We start from the raw sequence: 16,657 nt of genomic DNA on the forward strand, positions 1-16,657 counted from the left end.
TGCAAAGGTGTCCTGAGATCATGATCTCATGGCTTGAAAACATTTTGAGAAAGGAAGAGATAAAGAACATAAACTTATTCTTCGTGTGAGTTTGAGTGTCCAACTTAAAAATTTACGAACTCACTTTTTAAATGCTTGAAGTGTGAAGGCACAATGTTTATAGAAAATTGGAATTTTTCTTTTTAAATGTATAATGAAGAGAGAAAAGGTGAGGAAAGGCAGGTAAAGAGAAAGGTGGAAGAAGGAGAGGAAGAGATAGATGTGTAAGTGTAGACAAAAACGTACAAAGAGAGAAAAAAGATGGGAAGCTCTGGTTCCAGCACTTCTTCATAAGTAATTAAAATTTCAACTCCTACATGAAGTCTGAAGTTTATGTTTTCTATCCATTTAATCTTTTGAAAATCAAAGGTTACATGCAAACCACTATTTGTTTTTTATTTTCTTATTTTGCACTCACAAAAGACCTGATTTTTGTGTTTGCCAAACTTATCCTAGAAGGAAAGTAGACCATCTTCTTTACAAGAGAGGAATTGTAAATCCCTCTAGAATGTACATCTTCACCCCTCAATTCATCACAGTTCCCAATCTCCAAGAACCAGATTAAATCTTCTATCTTTACTCCCTTGCATCGATTATCCTTTTAGTAGCCAAGTAAAGAAATTCTTTTTAACAACACCATGATGAACAAATATCAACCCTTCTTATCACAGTATCCAAGATCACTAAATCAAGATACTAGCCAACCATTCAACATGCCAAGTAGCAATACTCAAATTTTCACCTTCAATTATAGGTGATCAAATATTGATGGAAAAGTGTGCTTAAACGCCAAAGAAACATGTAGGCCTCCTAACCACTAAACTGCCTTCAACCACTCAGTGTTTGATTCATTACTTCTAATGTTCTCACCGCTAATCAAATAACCATGCCAACATTTATCCTTTTCAGTCTCCAGACTATTCATTCGGTCAAATTCCAGTTGTCAATTCACAATCTAACAAATCAGGTGCTGGATCATACTCTGTCATGCTCCCAATTAAATGGAATATTTCCATGAATTATGATTGAAAAGAAGTTGATTTATATCTAATTTGCAAAAGAAGAGGGCTCCAAAAAACTCTAGATTAGGCTTTTTCTTAAGTATATGTTGTTTTAGTTAGGTTAGTAAGGTCATATTCTATGATTATTACATATAAAAAATAAATAAATTGTGTTGTCACAAAATAATTATCCCAATTATGTGGATAGACTTGTTTCTATAAGGGGTTGGTCAGGTTGGAGGAGTGCAATCTATATCAATATTGTGAAAAAGAAAAGCCGATCTGTTTTTAAATTTTTAGGAACAATATGAAAGTGCAAAAAGTGAGGTGAGATGATATTAGGTTCCACCAAACTGCTGAAGGGAAATATCAATCATTGCTAAGAAAAACCAACTGAAGAAATAACTTTGTCATGAAGAAAAATGCAATGGATGGATTAGAATGTACATGCTAATATGTGAATAAAAAAGAGATTACATTGTGACTGAGGGAAATAGGGATAGAAAGAGAGTTTTCTTGGTAAATAGCATTCTTAATGGATGATTATTAAGACAGAAGCGATGTTTATTTCGTTCTTTTTTCATTTCAAAAAGTGAACATACTTAGGTTTGTATACAAACAAAAGAGTGTTTTCCAACTCAATATTGTAAGTATCGTACCGTATTGTATGATACGGTACAATACATATAGTTACTATGAGAAATAACAATACAATACATACTTTTATCACGATATGAGTGTCGAAAAACGATGAGGGAGGAGAGAGGCTCTGATGGCTGTAGAGGAAAACCCAAATAGGGCCTGCGGTTCTTGCATTTCATTAAGTATACACATGTACAGAAATTAGGGTACGAAAATACTCATTACATAAAATATTAAAATTACAACATGCCATTAATGAGCATGTGTTTAAATAAAAATGTATTGGGTCAGGATCCAGACCCAGTCGTGAATGACGACGTCGTTTCACCCTCCCTCAAGTTCTACATGGTTTTGAACCATGAACAACTTGCCCTTTAACATCAAAAATCTATCCTTGATAAGTCCTTTTGTAAACAAGCCAGCAACTTGATTAACAGTCTGAACGTATTCTGGTTCAATTTCTTTTTCTTCGACCTTTTGTCTTACAAAATGTTGGTTAATTTCAATATGCTTAGCACGACTGTGGTAGATAGGATTGAATGACATGTTGATAGCACTTTGATTGTCACACAAGAGAACGCTTTTAGAAATCGATTCTCCTACTTCTGTCAGCAGGTGTTTGATCCATGTTACTTCGGCTATAGCAGTTGCCATTGATCTATATTTAGCTTTTGTGCTTGACCTGGCTATGGCCTTTTGTTTTCTATTGCTCCAAGAGACAAGATTTAAGCCAATGAAAACACAATATCCTGAGACTGACCTACGCTCATCTGGATCTCTTGCCCAATCTGCATCTGTGTAAGTAAGAAGTTCATACATGTGATGGTAATGCATACTTTTTCTGTACAGAAAACCATCTCCAATAGTTTCCTTCAAATATCGAAGAATGTGTTTAACCGCTTCCATATGCTCAATATGTGGTTCATGCATGAGCTGAGATACCTGATTGACGGAATAGACAATGTCAAGCCGAGTGAAGGTAAGATATTGAAGCATTCCTACTATCCTGCGATATCATGTAGGGTCCTCATACAAATCTCCATCTTGGGAACTGAGTTTCTGATGAAGTACAATGGGTGTGCTTAGAGGCTTGCAATATGTCATACCGGCCTTGCTAGGAACATCAACGGTATACTTATGTCGAGTAAGTGTCATGCCTTCAGGAGTCCTGTCAACTTCTACTCCAAGAAAGTATCGCAGTTTACCAAGATCCTTCATCTTGAATCTATAGTTCAGAAGTTCTTTAACTTATTCAATATGTTCGTTAGAGTTACCTGTAATGATAATGTCATCAACAAATATCAATAACAAGGTAACCATATCTTTGCATTTGAATATGAAAAGAGAATGGTTAAGAAGAGACCGACTAAATCCATATTTTTCAATTTCAAGTGAAAAAATATCAAACCAAAATCAAGATGCCTGCTTCAGACCATATATAGCTCTCTTTAACATGCACACATATTCTTTAGAATTCCCTTCTGCATACCCAGTGGGCTGCTCTATGTATATGTAATACCCGTGAATTTTATCTGATAAATAAACCTAAAATTTATGTCCTTGAGCTGGTACAAAGGTATTTTACTGTTTTAATTGTTTATTCGCAATTGGATATCGAATATTTGGTTTGGATCTTCAATATCAGATTCATAATATCATGTTTGGATTTTCGATATTACATTTGGATCTTAGATGTTGGATCACTAAATTTGATATTTAATAATGGATTTCGGTCAAATGGATTGGATCTCTGGTATTAGATCCTCATTATCAGGATCAAATTTGATATCGGATCCAGGATGAATGAAGCGGATCAACGAAGTGTAAATCAGATTCTTAATAAGAAGAATTTCTATATCAGACCTATAACATTTTAGAGGGATCTGAAGTAGCACTGGTGATGGTTGGATCCACATTTGGATCCTGGACATCGAAGAGGTAAATAGGGTAGAATCCAATCAATTTACTATTTTTCAGGTAAAGAATATGGTTTATGAGCGGCTGCAGGATGAGGCATCGGATCGAGATTTTTGGATTTATTGTTCCAGGGATCGCTTGGGTTTATTGTAATTTTTAACTGTTCATATCATTTAAAACTCTAATGTTAATTTTCATTGATATTGAAATAAAACGAATGTTTTGGGTTTTATCTCCACGGTAATGTTCCAGAATGTTTAACCCCATATTATTACTTGTTTCCGCTGTTAAAAAAAATCCTCTTAAATTTGGGTTAAAATTTTGGGGCGTTACAGTATACTTCCTCCTTCAGAGTTTTATATAGAAACGCATTTTTCACATCCAGTTGGCAGAGAGTCCATTGATGCTCAACAGCCAATGGTAGTATGATGAGGATAGTGCCCATTTTTACGACTGGACTAAAGGTCTCATCATAGTCTTGTCCTTGCTCCTGTGTGAAGCCTTTGGCAACCAGACTAGCTTTGTATCACTCGATAGTGTCATCTGGCTTATACTTTAGCTTATACACCCACTTTGACCCAACCACATTTCGATTGTGTGGTCTGGGAACAACATCCCAAGTGCCACATTCATGAAGAGCCTCCATTTCTTCGTTTATGGCTTCAATCCATCGCTTAGAATTTATTGCTTAATAAAATGTTGTGAGTTGATCTCCCTTGCCCAAAGAGGCTAAGAAGAGTTGAAAATCCATCGTGAAGTTCTCATAACTAACCCACCTATCAATTGGACGTCGAGATCAAGTAGACCTTATGTGAACAAGTGATTGAATGGAAACAGAAAGAGAATTCTGCTCTTGATTAGAGCTGAGAGGTATCTCTGTAAAAACCGAAAAATGTTGCTACTAAATTTTTTGTTTCTTACAAAATATTTCAAAAAAATAAAATAAGCAATTTGGGCCTAGATCCACATTTCGGATCTAGGACCCATAAAGGGGCAAGCAGTTATAAATAGTGTCAACCAAAAAGGAAATAAAAATAATAAAATAATTTTTTTTTTATAAGGTTAATCTGGGGATCCCCAGTTGGATCCATTTGGATCCAACTGTGGATCCATATCATTGGGGTTGGCTTACGGGTCTCGGGTCCGGACCCGAGCCGAGCCTTGTGTAACAGGGCTTATAAGTGTAAGGGGCAACCCGATAACGGTTGCCCGATAAAATCTGAAAAAAAAAAAAAAAAAAAAGTAGAAGGGGCAACCCGATAAGGGTTGCCCGATAAGTCTGGAGCAAAAGAGGGACTCAGAGGTTAGGGTTCTGAGAGAGAACCCTAACGGTATCGCATGGGGGAGGAGGCCTTGAGGCGCAGCCGCCGGCGGGAGGTTCGGCCCCGACCTTGTCGGGCTATCCCTTTCAAAAGCAGGGGGGGCTCTCGGGTGGGTTTCCCCCTCTCGCTTTTTGTTTCCCCAAAGATCTCTCTCTCTCTCTCTCTCTCTCTCTCTCTCTCTCTCTCTCTCTCTCTCTCTCTCTCTCTCTCTCTCTCTCTCTCTCTCTCGCTGTGTGTGCGCACGCCGGAGGAAGGAGCCCATCACCGGCCAACCACAGGCGTCAAGGGCCCCTCGAGCATCTCCCTTCACGGCGGTTGGAAGGAGCATCACCAGTCGGCACCCCTCTGCGACAGCCGTCTCCGGCCACCGGAAAATCACCGTAAGAGGTACGGGTCCCCTCTCATGGAAATGGATGAGAAATCGAAACCCTGGTTCGATTTTGTGTTTTTCCTTAGGATGGAAACCCTGAAAAATAAAAATAAAGGGGATTTGGGGTCATCACTTTAGTTGATGGTGGTAGGCGACAGGCCCAGCCGACGCAGTCGGCTGGGCGTGGTGTTAGTTTTGGCAGGGACCCAACCGACCCGGTTGGTTGGGTACAGGTGCTGGTTGTGGCAAGGCCAGGGCAGGCCCAACCGACTCAGTCAATCGGCTGGGTGTTGGCCTGGGATCTCAGGTAAAGCAAAGAAAAAAAAAAAAAACAAAGAAAAAAAAAACAAGGGGTTTTAGGTTCAGTATTCTGATGTTCTTGCTTGGCATTGATAAGTGCATTGACATCTTTGACTCGAATGTGACGTTAGTCATTTCTTTTTTTTGTATGTTTCATAAATTTGATCAGCCTGTGCATGTTTTTCAATAGTGATAATTTTTGTTTGTCTGTAAAGGAAAAATCTGGAATTGTGGGCTTACGTTAAGAAACTTTCTTAAGGGCTATGGGCTGGGTATCGGTAGTGGGATTCCTTTTATGTTAGGACCCATGGATAAAACCCTGTGTAGCTTCTTGCATATTCTGGAATAGTCTAAATGGAAGTAGGGGGAGAACTCTACATATGATTAGGGACACATCCGTGTCGGGTTCACGCTGAGTTGTTCCACCAAGTAATGGGTGTTTATGAACCTATGTTGGATTGCCTTTTCACAATGCAGCTTGTGCTTTGTTTAAGACTTCAACTGTGTATATTGGCCTGCTTATTTTTACCTTGTTGTCGTGGGCTGAGATCACACTAGGCTGATAGTACAGTTCATGTTCTTTCAGGATGGAGTTTCGCTTGAGATGGGCTTGAAATCATGTTATCCATTCACACTCTTGCTTTCTTTATTTTTCTTACATATGATTGAATATTATCGAAATAATGTCTTCATGGTACAGTTAAATTAGAGAGAAATCTGTAGTCTATTCCATGTGATGAATGACTTGATTTTGCTGGCTTGTGGTACAGATGTTACAGGAAAATATATACATAAATAGTTGTTAAACATGTAAGATGTTTACTCGCAGCACACACATGCCCAAACTGGGTCTGTGTGTATTCTGTTGGGCCCGGTCGATAGGGTCGGCTGGTTTTCGCAGGATTAAAAAGAAATAATATATATACAGAATTTCATAAAGGGGATTTTCTTTATGTTGTTTAGGTCTTGACAGCATACACAGGCCCAGACCGGGCCTGTGCATATGCTGTCAGACCCAGCCGACAAGGTCGGCTGGGCTGGATTTGTTTATTAAAAAAATAAAAAATAATAAAATAATAAAATAATATATGATTCCTGCTTTTCTTCTTCAGTGATATATTGTTGGTTTGACAGGAGGAGTATGAGTTTTTAATAGATGTACATTTTGATGGGAATGAGTAGTGTTATGAGTATGCGTGTAAAATGTATAGTCATGTTTCTACTAGACTATTGATGTCTCATTTAACATAAGTATGCGAAATTGCGGGGTTTATTCGCGTGCACATACTCACAGGAGATATGTATTGGTGGATACCCATATGTGATGGAGGTAGTACACGTAGTGAGAATGTAAAAATGATATGTTTAATAGCATCAGTCAAACCACACAAGTTGGTAGGGCACACTACTACACTGTTCCCGTTGTCCTCACGGGCTGGAGTCCCGTAAGGGTTCCCGCAAGGGAGGATGCGGGTTTTCACTTTACTTTTGCATATGGGGTTGTAAACTTAAAGAATCGACTTTAATAAAAATATAATGAAACAAGAACAGTGTAATATACATTGTGAGATATCTCATCTGGAGTATGAGAATCTTAGCTATCCGGTCTTGGGGAGACTGTGAGGATACAAAAACTCCGTATGCGTTGTTGCCCCTGAACCCGATATTGAGGTTCTTCTCCTGGCCACGGTTTTAGGGAGAATCCACCACTTTACCCGAGAGTGGTGTGTTAGTCACAGCTGTGAGGTTATGGTACCAAGGAAGTGGCACTTGTGGGCGTGGGGTGTCCCTTGTGTCCCCGACATTAGATGTGGAGGTCTAATGTTCCGAAGGTGATTCGGTCGAGAGCTAAGTTGGAACCCAGTAATAAAATATAAATTGTGTGCTAAGCTACCCTGGGAACCTAACTTCACCTCGGGGATTTTACCCGTTTGGTGTATCCGCGGGCGATGGAATTAAAAAGAGGAACTTAAAATTGTATGCATTTAATAGGGCGTGCATATGGAAACATGAACTTAAATAAAAGAAAATAAGGTGTTCATACATTACACATATATCGTGCATAATTTTGCTATGCATTAGATCAGGCATGGTCTGTTTCTTTTCCCTGATATATGTTGTTGATGGGTGATGGTTACTCTTTAAGGTATGTAGAATACCCTGCTTACTCGAAGTGAATACCTGTTATTGATGAAAGTTTATGCATACTTAAATGATGTTGCATGGATGCTTAAGTTGGATTGAGTAGATGTAATAATTGTTTTTCCTCAAGGAGAATTGCATAAAATTGTACTTGTGTTCTTTATGCTCATTTATTTTCATTAGAGGGATCTGTACGCAGAATCCTTTGGATTTCTGACCCCTCCTTTTTATGGTTTTTCACAGGAGCAGAAACTCATTGAAGCGACTGGTGTCTGGGCAAGTCACGGGTGTTACGCACTTGCTGGATACATCTTAGAGGGACATCATGGCTTTACTTTTGTTTTCCTTTTTTGTTCTATTAATTGATGTTGCACTTTCAGTAATTCATTATGCAAGTGTCTCTAGACATGTTTATCAGTTTTTCAATAAATGAATAATGATTTGATGTTGGTTTGGAAGATAAGTGTAAGCTCTATCGTGGTGTGTGGTTATCCAGCGGTGAGTGGAACTGTAAAGGCCCCAGGTCTCTGGGAATATTTTCAAAAAAAAAAATTCCGCATTTTCGAGGGGATGAGTTGGGGTCGTTACAATCTCCTTCTCATGTCTAGAGTAAACAATGCCTTTATACCTTTCGGGAGCCGACAGTGGTTCAGAAATCACATTTTCCTGAGTTCTTTGTGCAGCAGTAGGTACGTTTCCCTCATCTCTTTGATTACGTTCAGAAGAACAAACATCATCAATACTAGAAAAGAGATCTGAGTTCAACCAAGGATGATAGACTTCAATTTCTAGAGGTGTTAGCACTATGGCCAAAATTTGATTCGCCAAACACAACATTTCTGGATATTTTGATGCGCTTGCTCACAGGATCATAGCATTTGTAGCCTTTGTAATCATCAGCGTACCCAATAAATCTGCACTTTAAGGCCTTATCCTGAAACTTGTGCCGCATGGAACTGTCAACATGAACATAACATACACACCCGAATACACGCAAATCATGATAATTTGAATGCACACCACGCAAAGAGAAATAGGGTGATTTATTTTCCAAGATGTTCATGGGCAATCGATTTATGACATAGACTGTTGTATGAAAAGCCTTTGTCCATAAGGTAACTGGAAGTTTACTATCATGCTCATTGCACTCTCGACAATATGGCGATGCTTCCGTTCAGCAATCCCATTCTGTTGAGGTGTATGAGGGCAATACACCTACCTACTTATTCCATTTGTTTGGAGGAAACTAATAAAGTCATTTCAAGAGAATTCAACCCCCCCCAATCACATTGGAAACAAATGATATTCTCAGATAATTGATTTTGAACAAAGGAATGAAAATTCTGAAATAATTTGAAGGTTTCAGATTTAATTTTCATAAATAAGATCCATGTATATTAAGAATAACTGTCAACAAAAATAAGATAATATCTAGTGCCAGACATTGAAGGAACTGGAGCCGAACCCCAAACATCAGAACATATAATTTCAAATGATCTTGAAGCCCTTTTATTAATGGAATGAAATGGAAGAACATGACTCTTACACTGAAGACAACTAGAACATTTTTTATTATCGGTTATCAATAAAGTGACTACTATAATGACCCAGACGACCAAGCCAAAGATTTGGCTCAATACATTCAGAAAGATTAAAAACACTATCAAAAGGAACTGAAGATGATGATATGAGCTTCGAGATGGAGTCAACGGGCTGAACATGAGAGGAAGGATTCTCTTGGAACACATACATATTCCCTTGACGTTTTCATTCAGCGAACGTTTCCCTCGTGTGAAGGTCCTTAACACAAACAGAAAAAGGAGTAAACTCAACTGAAGTATTAATGTCATCTACAAGCTTAGAGACAAAAACAATATTTTTCTTGATATTAGGAGCATGAATGACATTTGAAAGAGCAAGAGAAGAGTTAGACATAGGAATTACAGAATTTCCAATGTGCGAAATATGGTGGTGAGACCTATCTCCAGTGACTATACTATTTCTACCAACATAAGGAACAAGATTTAGGAGCTTACCAGCATCACCAGTGATATGAGTGGCTGCAACAGAGTCAACATACCAAGTGCCTTGATCATTCTGTTTCATGTTCAATTCAGCCAAGGCAGATAATAACAGTTCTTTGACTTCTCCACTATTCTTCAATGTATTTGTTCCCTTTCTTGTCTCCAATTGCTTTCCTCTATTTTGCAGGTTAAACCAACAATTTGCCTTTATGTGCCCTCTTTTGTTGCAGAGAAAGCAGGCGGGTATTGTTCTTTGCCCTTGCATATTAGGAGACATACTGGGAGTAGGTAATATTCCACGAATATTCCTCTCTTGACCTCCCCTTTCTCGAGATTCATACCTGCCACGTCCTCGACCATAGTTAACTCTGTGAGGAATCACACCAGACTGTGTGTGCAGAGGAAGAAGATGAGGCAATGTAAAAAGGGGCGTCGATATGTGATTATCGTTTATGACTCACCATCGTGCCCTAATATATTAAGAATACAATGTGGGTCGGGTCTGGAATATAACATCAGACCCAAATACAGTAGACAACCCATGGAAAATATGTATAAGTATGAATCGGGTCTCAGACCCATATCCGAATAACACCAATGTCAATACCCTCCCTCAAGTTATGCATGGTGCTGCACCATGGACAACTTGTTCTTTAAGAACCAAAATTTTATACTTGTGAGACCCTTAGTAAAAAAATCAGCGAATTGATCTGCGGTTGGGACATAAGCTGGTTCAATCTCTTTGTCTTCAATTTTCTACCGAATGAAGTGTTGATCGATCTCAATATGCTTTGTGCGACTATGATAGACAGGATTGAAAGCTATTTGTATAGCACTTTGGTTGTCATAGAAGAGAGTAGTGGGCAAAACATTCTCGCCTAATTCAATGAGAAGATGTCTTAATCATGTGGCCTCTGCAGCGGTTGTTGCCATAGGTCGATATTCAGCCTCAGTGCTGGATTGCGCAACGGCACGCTGTTTATTGCTGCTCCAGGCTATGAGATTCCCATCAATAAAAATGCAATACCCTGATACCGAGCGCCTATCATCTGGGTCTCCAGCCCAATCTGCATATGTATACACGTATAGTCGGTGTCGTGCATCTTTAGCGTTAGTTTGATGGTAAACTAAACCATCCCCAAGGGTCCCTTTCAAGTATCGAAGAATCTGCATGACTGCATTCATATGCTCTGTGCGTGGGGCGTGCATAAACTACGAAACTTGATTGACTGCATACACAATGTCTGGTCTAGTAAAGGGGAGATATTGGAGCAGACCAACAAGACTACGATATTGTGTGGGATCTCCATAATGAGAGCCAAGCTTATGATTAAGCACACTGGGAGTGGAAAGAGGTTTACAATCTTGCATTTCTGCCTTATCTAACAGATCCAAAGTATACTTATGCTGCGTTAATAAGAGACGTTCACCTTGCATATCGACTTCAACACCCAAGAAATACCGCAAATTACACAAATCTTTCATCTTAAACTTCCAACTCAGTAAAACTTTTGTGTTTTCTATGTGATCAGTCGAGTTCCCAGTAATGATAATGTCACGTATATAAGGAGGAGAGTGGTTACCTGAGGATCTTGGAAGATAAATAGAGAATGGTCCAAATGAGATCGAATGAATCCATGCCTTTGAATTTCAAGAGAGAAACTATCAAACCACGAGCGGGAGGCTTGCTTTAGCCCATAAATGGACCTTTGTAGTTTGCAAACATGTGTGTTGGGACTATTTTCTGCATAACCGGGGGGTTGTTCCATATACACCTCTTCTTTCATACTCCCATGGAGAAAGGCATTTTTGACATCTAGTTGACTGAGGGGCCATCCATAATTGACTGACAAAGACAAGATTAATCGAATGGTTCTCATCTTAATCACAGAGCTAAAGGTTTCTTCATAGTCTTGTCTGTATGCTTGTGTAAAGCCCTTGGCTACGAGTCTCGCCTTGTGACGTTCAATAGATCCATGAGGTTGGTACTTTATTTTATAAACTCATTTAAACCCTACAACATTCTTGTCTAAAGGTCTGGGAACAACCATCCAAGTCCTATACTCGTGTAATGTAATGACCCCATTTCATACCCGTGAAAAAGTGGTAAATTTTTTTTTAAACAAGTGCGGAAACATTCCCAGAGATCCGGGGCCTTTACAGTTAAGCACAACCACCACCACAAGGAATCTTATACTCATCTTTCGTACCAAACCATAATCAAATCAAACTCCATTTATTCAAATGTAAAGAATCTGAGACATAATTAATTGAAAGTAAAGAAGCAAAAGAAAGACAAAAAGGAAAAAGTCATGCCGTCTAAAGAATCTGCCCTGCAGTCGTGTAGTCCCCTCGTGACCCTTTTCAGAAGCAAGTCACTCCACTAAGCATCTGAGGCTGCGAAAAACACAAAAAGTAGGGTGTCAGAATCCAAAGAATCCTGCGTACAGGTCCCTCTAATGAATTAAATAAGTAAAAAGAATATAAATAAGATTCATACAATATTTTAGAGAGACATAAATATCACATTCATAATTCAAATAATCATTCATGCAATAGGGAACATTTATTAAACATGAGAGAACATTTAATAAATAACAATGATCACAGTTTAAGCATTAAAGACATTTAACATGCATTAAGGAACAACATTATTCATTCTTCAATATATCACAATGAAGGAAACAAGTAAATATGCATCAACTAATGCATAGCAGGAATATGCATGATTTCAATGCAATGCATATATAATTTATTAACTTCAATCAAGTTTTCTTTTATATGCATGTCCCTATTAGGATGCACACACATTTAAGTTTCACTTTTTTAATTACCATCACCCACGGATACTCAAAACGGATAAAATCTCCGAGGTCAAGTTAGGTTCTCAGGGTAACTTAGCACATAATTTATAATTTATTACTGGATTCCAAACTTAGCCCTCGGCTGATATCAGGAAACAACATCATCCATCAGAATATTAGAAATCAACATCTAATGTCGGGAACACTAGGGACATCAGCATCCACAAGTGTCATTTTTCTTGGTATATCAAACAACAGTTATGTCTACACACCACCCCCAGGCAAAGTGGTGGACTCTCCCTAAAACTGTGGTCAGGAGAAAGAACCTCGATATCGGGTTCAAGAAAAAACGTAAAACACACGGAGTTTTTATATCCTCACGGTTTCCCCAAAACCGCAATATCCAAGATTCTCACACTAAAGAAGGGACATCAAGGAAACATAAATTATATTGTTCTTTACTTTCTTTTATCTTGTTATTAATTCATTTTTTTTACGTTTGCAAATCAACATTTAGAATTAATAACATAAGCATGCAAATCAGCATGCCAGGCTCTTCACGGGACCACAACCAGTGGCATCATGGAACAATGCAATAAAACAATAATAACACATTTGACTTTTGCAATGCATTTAATAACTACTATAAAGAGCAACACATGCTCAAGGTTCACCCAGCCTAGGATGATCCAATTGATCATCGATGCATTCATAAGCAAAAGTCATCAATCACATACCACTATGCATTCCTTTCACATGCTTTTCCAATGCACATTCATATATGTAAACTTTTGAGATGCACATGAAACAATAAATTCATAAGCATATGCATGAGCACCTACGTATGCAGGTTAAGAACATGCTTCCAAATCAATACACATATTCATGTCTATAGCATAATTTCACTTGATGCAAGTATTCCTGTCATATGCATGCTTCAACTCACAGGTTCATATCATATGCATGTTTTTCACTCATAAATCCATTTACTTAAAACATGTGAATGCTTATAGGCATCATAACCAAAAATTTAGAAGTTTCACATACCCACAAGATGCACATGTACTAGCATTGCATTTGCACATTAGTCATGCGTAATAAGTCAATCATAAGCGTGTGAAACCAACCTCTAGCATGCACATAGCTGAAACATCTATCCGGGCGAAAATTGGATTTTTTTTAACACCCTCATCACACCATTAAAACGCCCTTTTTTTTCAATACACTTGACCCATTGAAATCTTACCCATTTATGTGTGTTGTGTGTGTGACTGTGTTTTAGAAGTTTGGAGGTACATACAGGTGTTGACGCATTTAGGATTGTCAAAATTGATGATTCAGAGTTACCTGCAGACCCTGCACTTCGTCATTCTATTTCTAGTTATCATCCTAATATCCAAGATAATGTTCGTAGAGCATATATGATCTGAGGTCCTTGTCAACTTCGAGATTATACATTTCAACTAAACCACCAAAAATGAAGGTTCATTCTATCTTGGTATGATGAGTATAAGGATTGGTCGGAGTATAGTAAAAGTAAGCATAAAGATATTGTTTGCAGTGTTATCTTTTCAGGCCAAAAAGCACAAAGAAGATTAGTGCAGAGGCATTCATATCCGAAGGATTTGATAACTGGAAAGACAAGAAGAGGTTTGATAAACATGTTGGAAGCTCTAGCAGTTTTCACAATTCAGCATGAATGAAGTGTCAAAATTTGATGCAACAAAAACAACATATTGATGTTATACTTTATAAACAAAGTGTTCGACAGAAAGATGAATATAGACTTCGCCTTTGGGCAACTGTTAATGCAATCAGATACTTGTTAAGTCAAGGATTGGCATTTCGAGGGCATGATGAAGCTGAAGAATCTCTTAATAGAGAAAATTTTATTGAGTTGTTGAAGATATTTGCAAAGATCAATGATGACATAAATAAAGTTGTATTGAAAAGTGCTCCAGAAAATAACAAATTGATATCTCCTGATATACTAAAGGATATTGTCAAGGCTGCTTCTATACAAACCACAAATGTTATTATCATCGAACTTGGAGATACTTTTTTTATTATTTTAACTAATGATTCTCGTGATGTATCAACTAAAGAACAAATGGCTATTGTTTTACAGTTTGTTAATGAAAAAGGTCGAGTGGTTGAATGATTTCTTACTCTTGTGCATGTTCTTGAAACAAGTTCTATGTCACTCAAACAAGCAGTTGAAGAAGCATTTTGTAAGAATAAATTAAGCATATCAAGTTTGCGTGGACAGGGTTATGATGGAACAAGTAATATGAGAGGGGAGTTTAATGGATTGAAAAAGTCTTATATTACATGAAAATGAATCTGCATATTATATTCATTGTTTTGCACATCAACTTCAATTGGCATTAGTTGACGTTGCTAAAAAAAATTCATTGCTTGATGTGTTTTTCAATATATTAGGCAGTTTGTTAACTTTTTTATCCACTTTATGCAAGAGATCTGAGCTTATTCGAGAAGCAAAATTTATGTGAATTGCTGAAGCACTTGCATTTGGCGAACAAATGCAAGATTTAGAAAGGTTTAGAATGGTTGACAAATCTTTTTAACTTGATTTGGCGAACAAATAAGATGCCTAATGAGTGGAGGAAGAGTACTTTGGTGCCTTTATATAAGAATAAGGGTGATATACAAGATTGCACAAACTATCGTGGTATAAAACTCATGAGTCATACTATGAAACTTTGGGAGAGGGTGATTGAGTCTAGGTTGAGGAAGGTTGTCATGATATCGGAGAATCAATTTGGTTTTATGCCTGGAAGATCAACTATGGAAGCTATACATCTTCTTAGACAACTTATTGAAAGATATAGAGAGAGGAACAAAGATTTGCATATGGTTTTTATTGATTTAGAGAAGGCATACGATAGAGTACCTAGGGACGTTCTCTGGTGGACAATGATGAAGAAAGGTGTTTCTCTCAAGTACATTAGTATAATTAAAGATATGTATGAAGGAGTAGTAACCAATGTCCGCACTTGTGGAGGGGTGACAACCAATTTCCCGATAACGGTTGGGTTACATCAAGGATCTGCTTTAAGCCCTTTCCTATTTGCGATAGTGATGGATGAGCTTACGAGATCAATTCAAGAAAATGTACCGTGGTGTATGTTGTTTGCTGATGATATTGTTTTGATTGATGAGTCTAGAGCTGGGGTTAATGCTAAGTTAGAATTATGGAGACAGACATTGGAAGCTAGAGGTTTTAAGTTGAGTAAGAGTAAGACTGAATATATGGAATGTCGGTTTAGTAAGCAACGAAGTAGTGATGAGAGTGTAGTGAAGCTTGGTGAGCAAGATATACCGGTGAATGATTATTTCAAATATTTGGGATCCATCATTCAAAAGTATGGAGAAATTGATGGAGATGTAAATCATAGGATAAAGGTTGGGTGGATGAAATGGAAAAGTGCTACTGGAGTGCTGTGCGATCGTAGAATGCCATTGCGGTTGAAGGGAAAGTTTTATAGGACGACTATTAGACCCGCTTTACTATATGGTACGGAATGTTGGGCTGCCAAGAGACATCATATTCAAAAAATGAGTGTAGCTGAGATGCGGATGCTTAGATGGATGTGTGGAAATACAATAAAAGATAAGATTCGGAACGAAGAGATACGTAAGAAGGTAGGTGTTGCACCCATTGAAAATAAGATGCGAGAGAATCGTTTACGGTGGTTTGGACATATTCGGCGAAGGCCTAATGATGCTCCAGTTAGAAGGTTGGAGAAATGGGAAAATATATTAGTTAAAAGAGGTCGGGGTAGGCCTAGGAAGACTTGGATGGAGATGATAGGAAAGGATATGAATGCTTTGAACCTCACCGAGGACATGGCGTTGGATAGAAATGATTGGAGGAAAAGGATTCATGTGGAAGACCCAAAATGAATTTCTTTTTTGGTTCATATCGCTGACCCCAATTGTTTTGGGATGAAGGCGTAGTTGTTGTTGTTGTTGTTGTTGTTGCTGAAGCACTTGCATTGGGTGAACTTGAAACAGGACGAGAATTAAATAAAGAAATAAGTTTCAAACGACCTGGTGATACTCGGTGGGGTTC

At 38.0% G+C, this 16,657-nt stretch overlaps 1 protein-coding gene across 2 annotated transcripts in view; it reads right to left on the reverse strand.

Moving 5' to 3' along the window:
• The window catches only part of LOC149839445 (6-phosphofructo-2-kinase/fructose-2,6-bisphosphatase-like), a 200,072-nt gene that overhangs the window by 81,124 nt on the left and 102,291 nt on the right, over positions 1-16,657 (reverse strand). The window lies entirely within an intron of this gene.

The sequence above is a fragment of the Nuphar pumila genome, chromosome 4 (genome assembly GCF_984573655.1).
Source record: "Nuphar pumila chromosome 4, dmNupPumi1.hap1.1, whole genome shotgun sequence".
In the NCBI taxonomy this organism is placed as follows: Eukaryota; Viridiplantae; Streptophyta; class Magnoliopsida; order Nymphaeales; family Nymphaeaceae; genus Nuphar; species Nuphar pumila.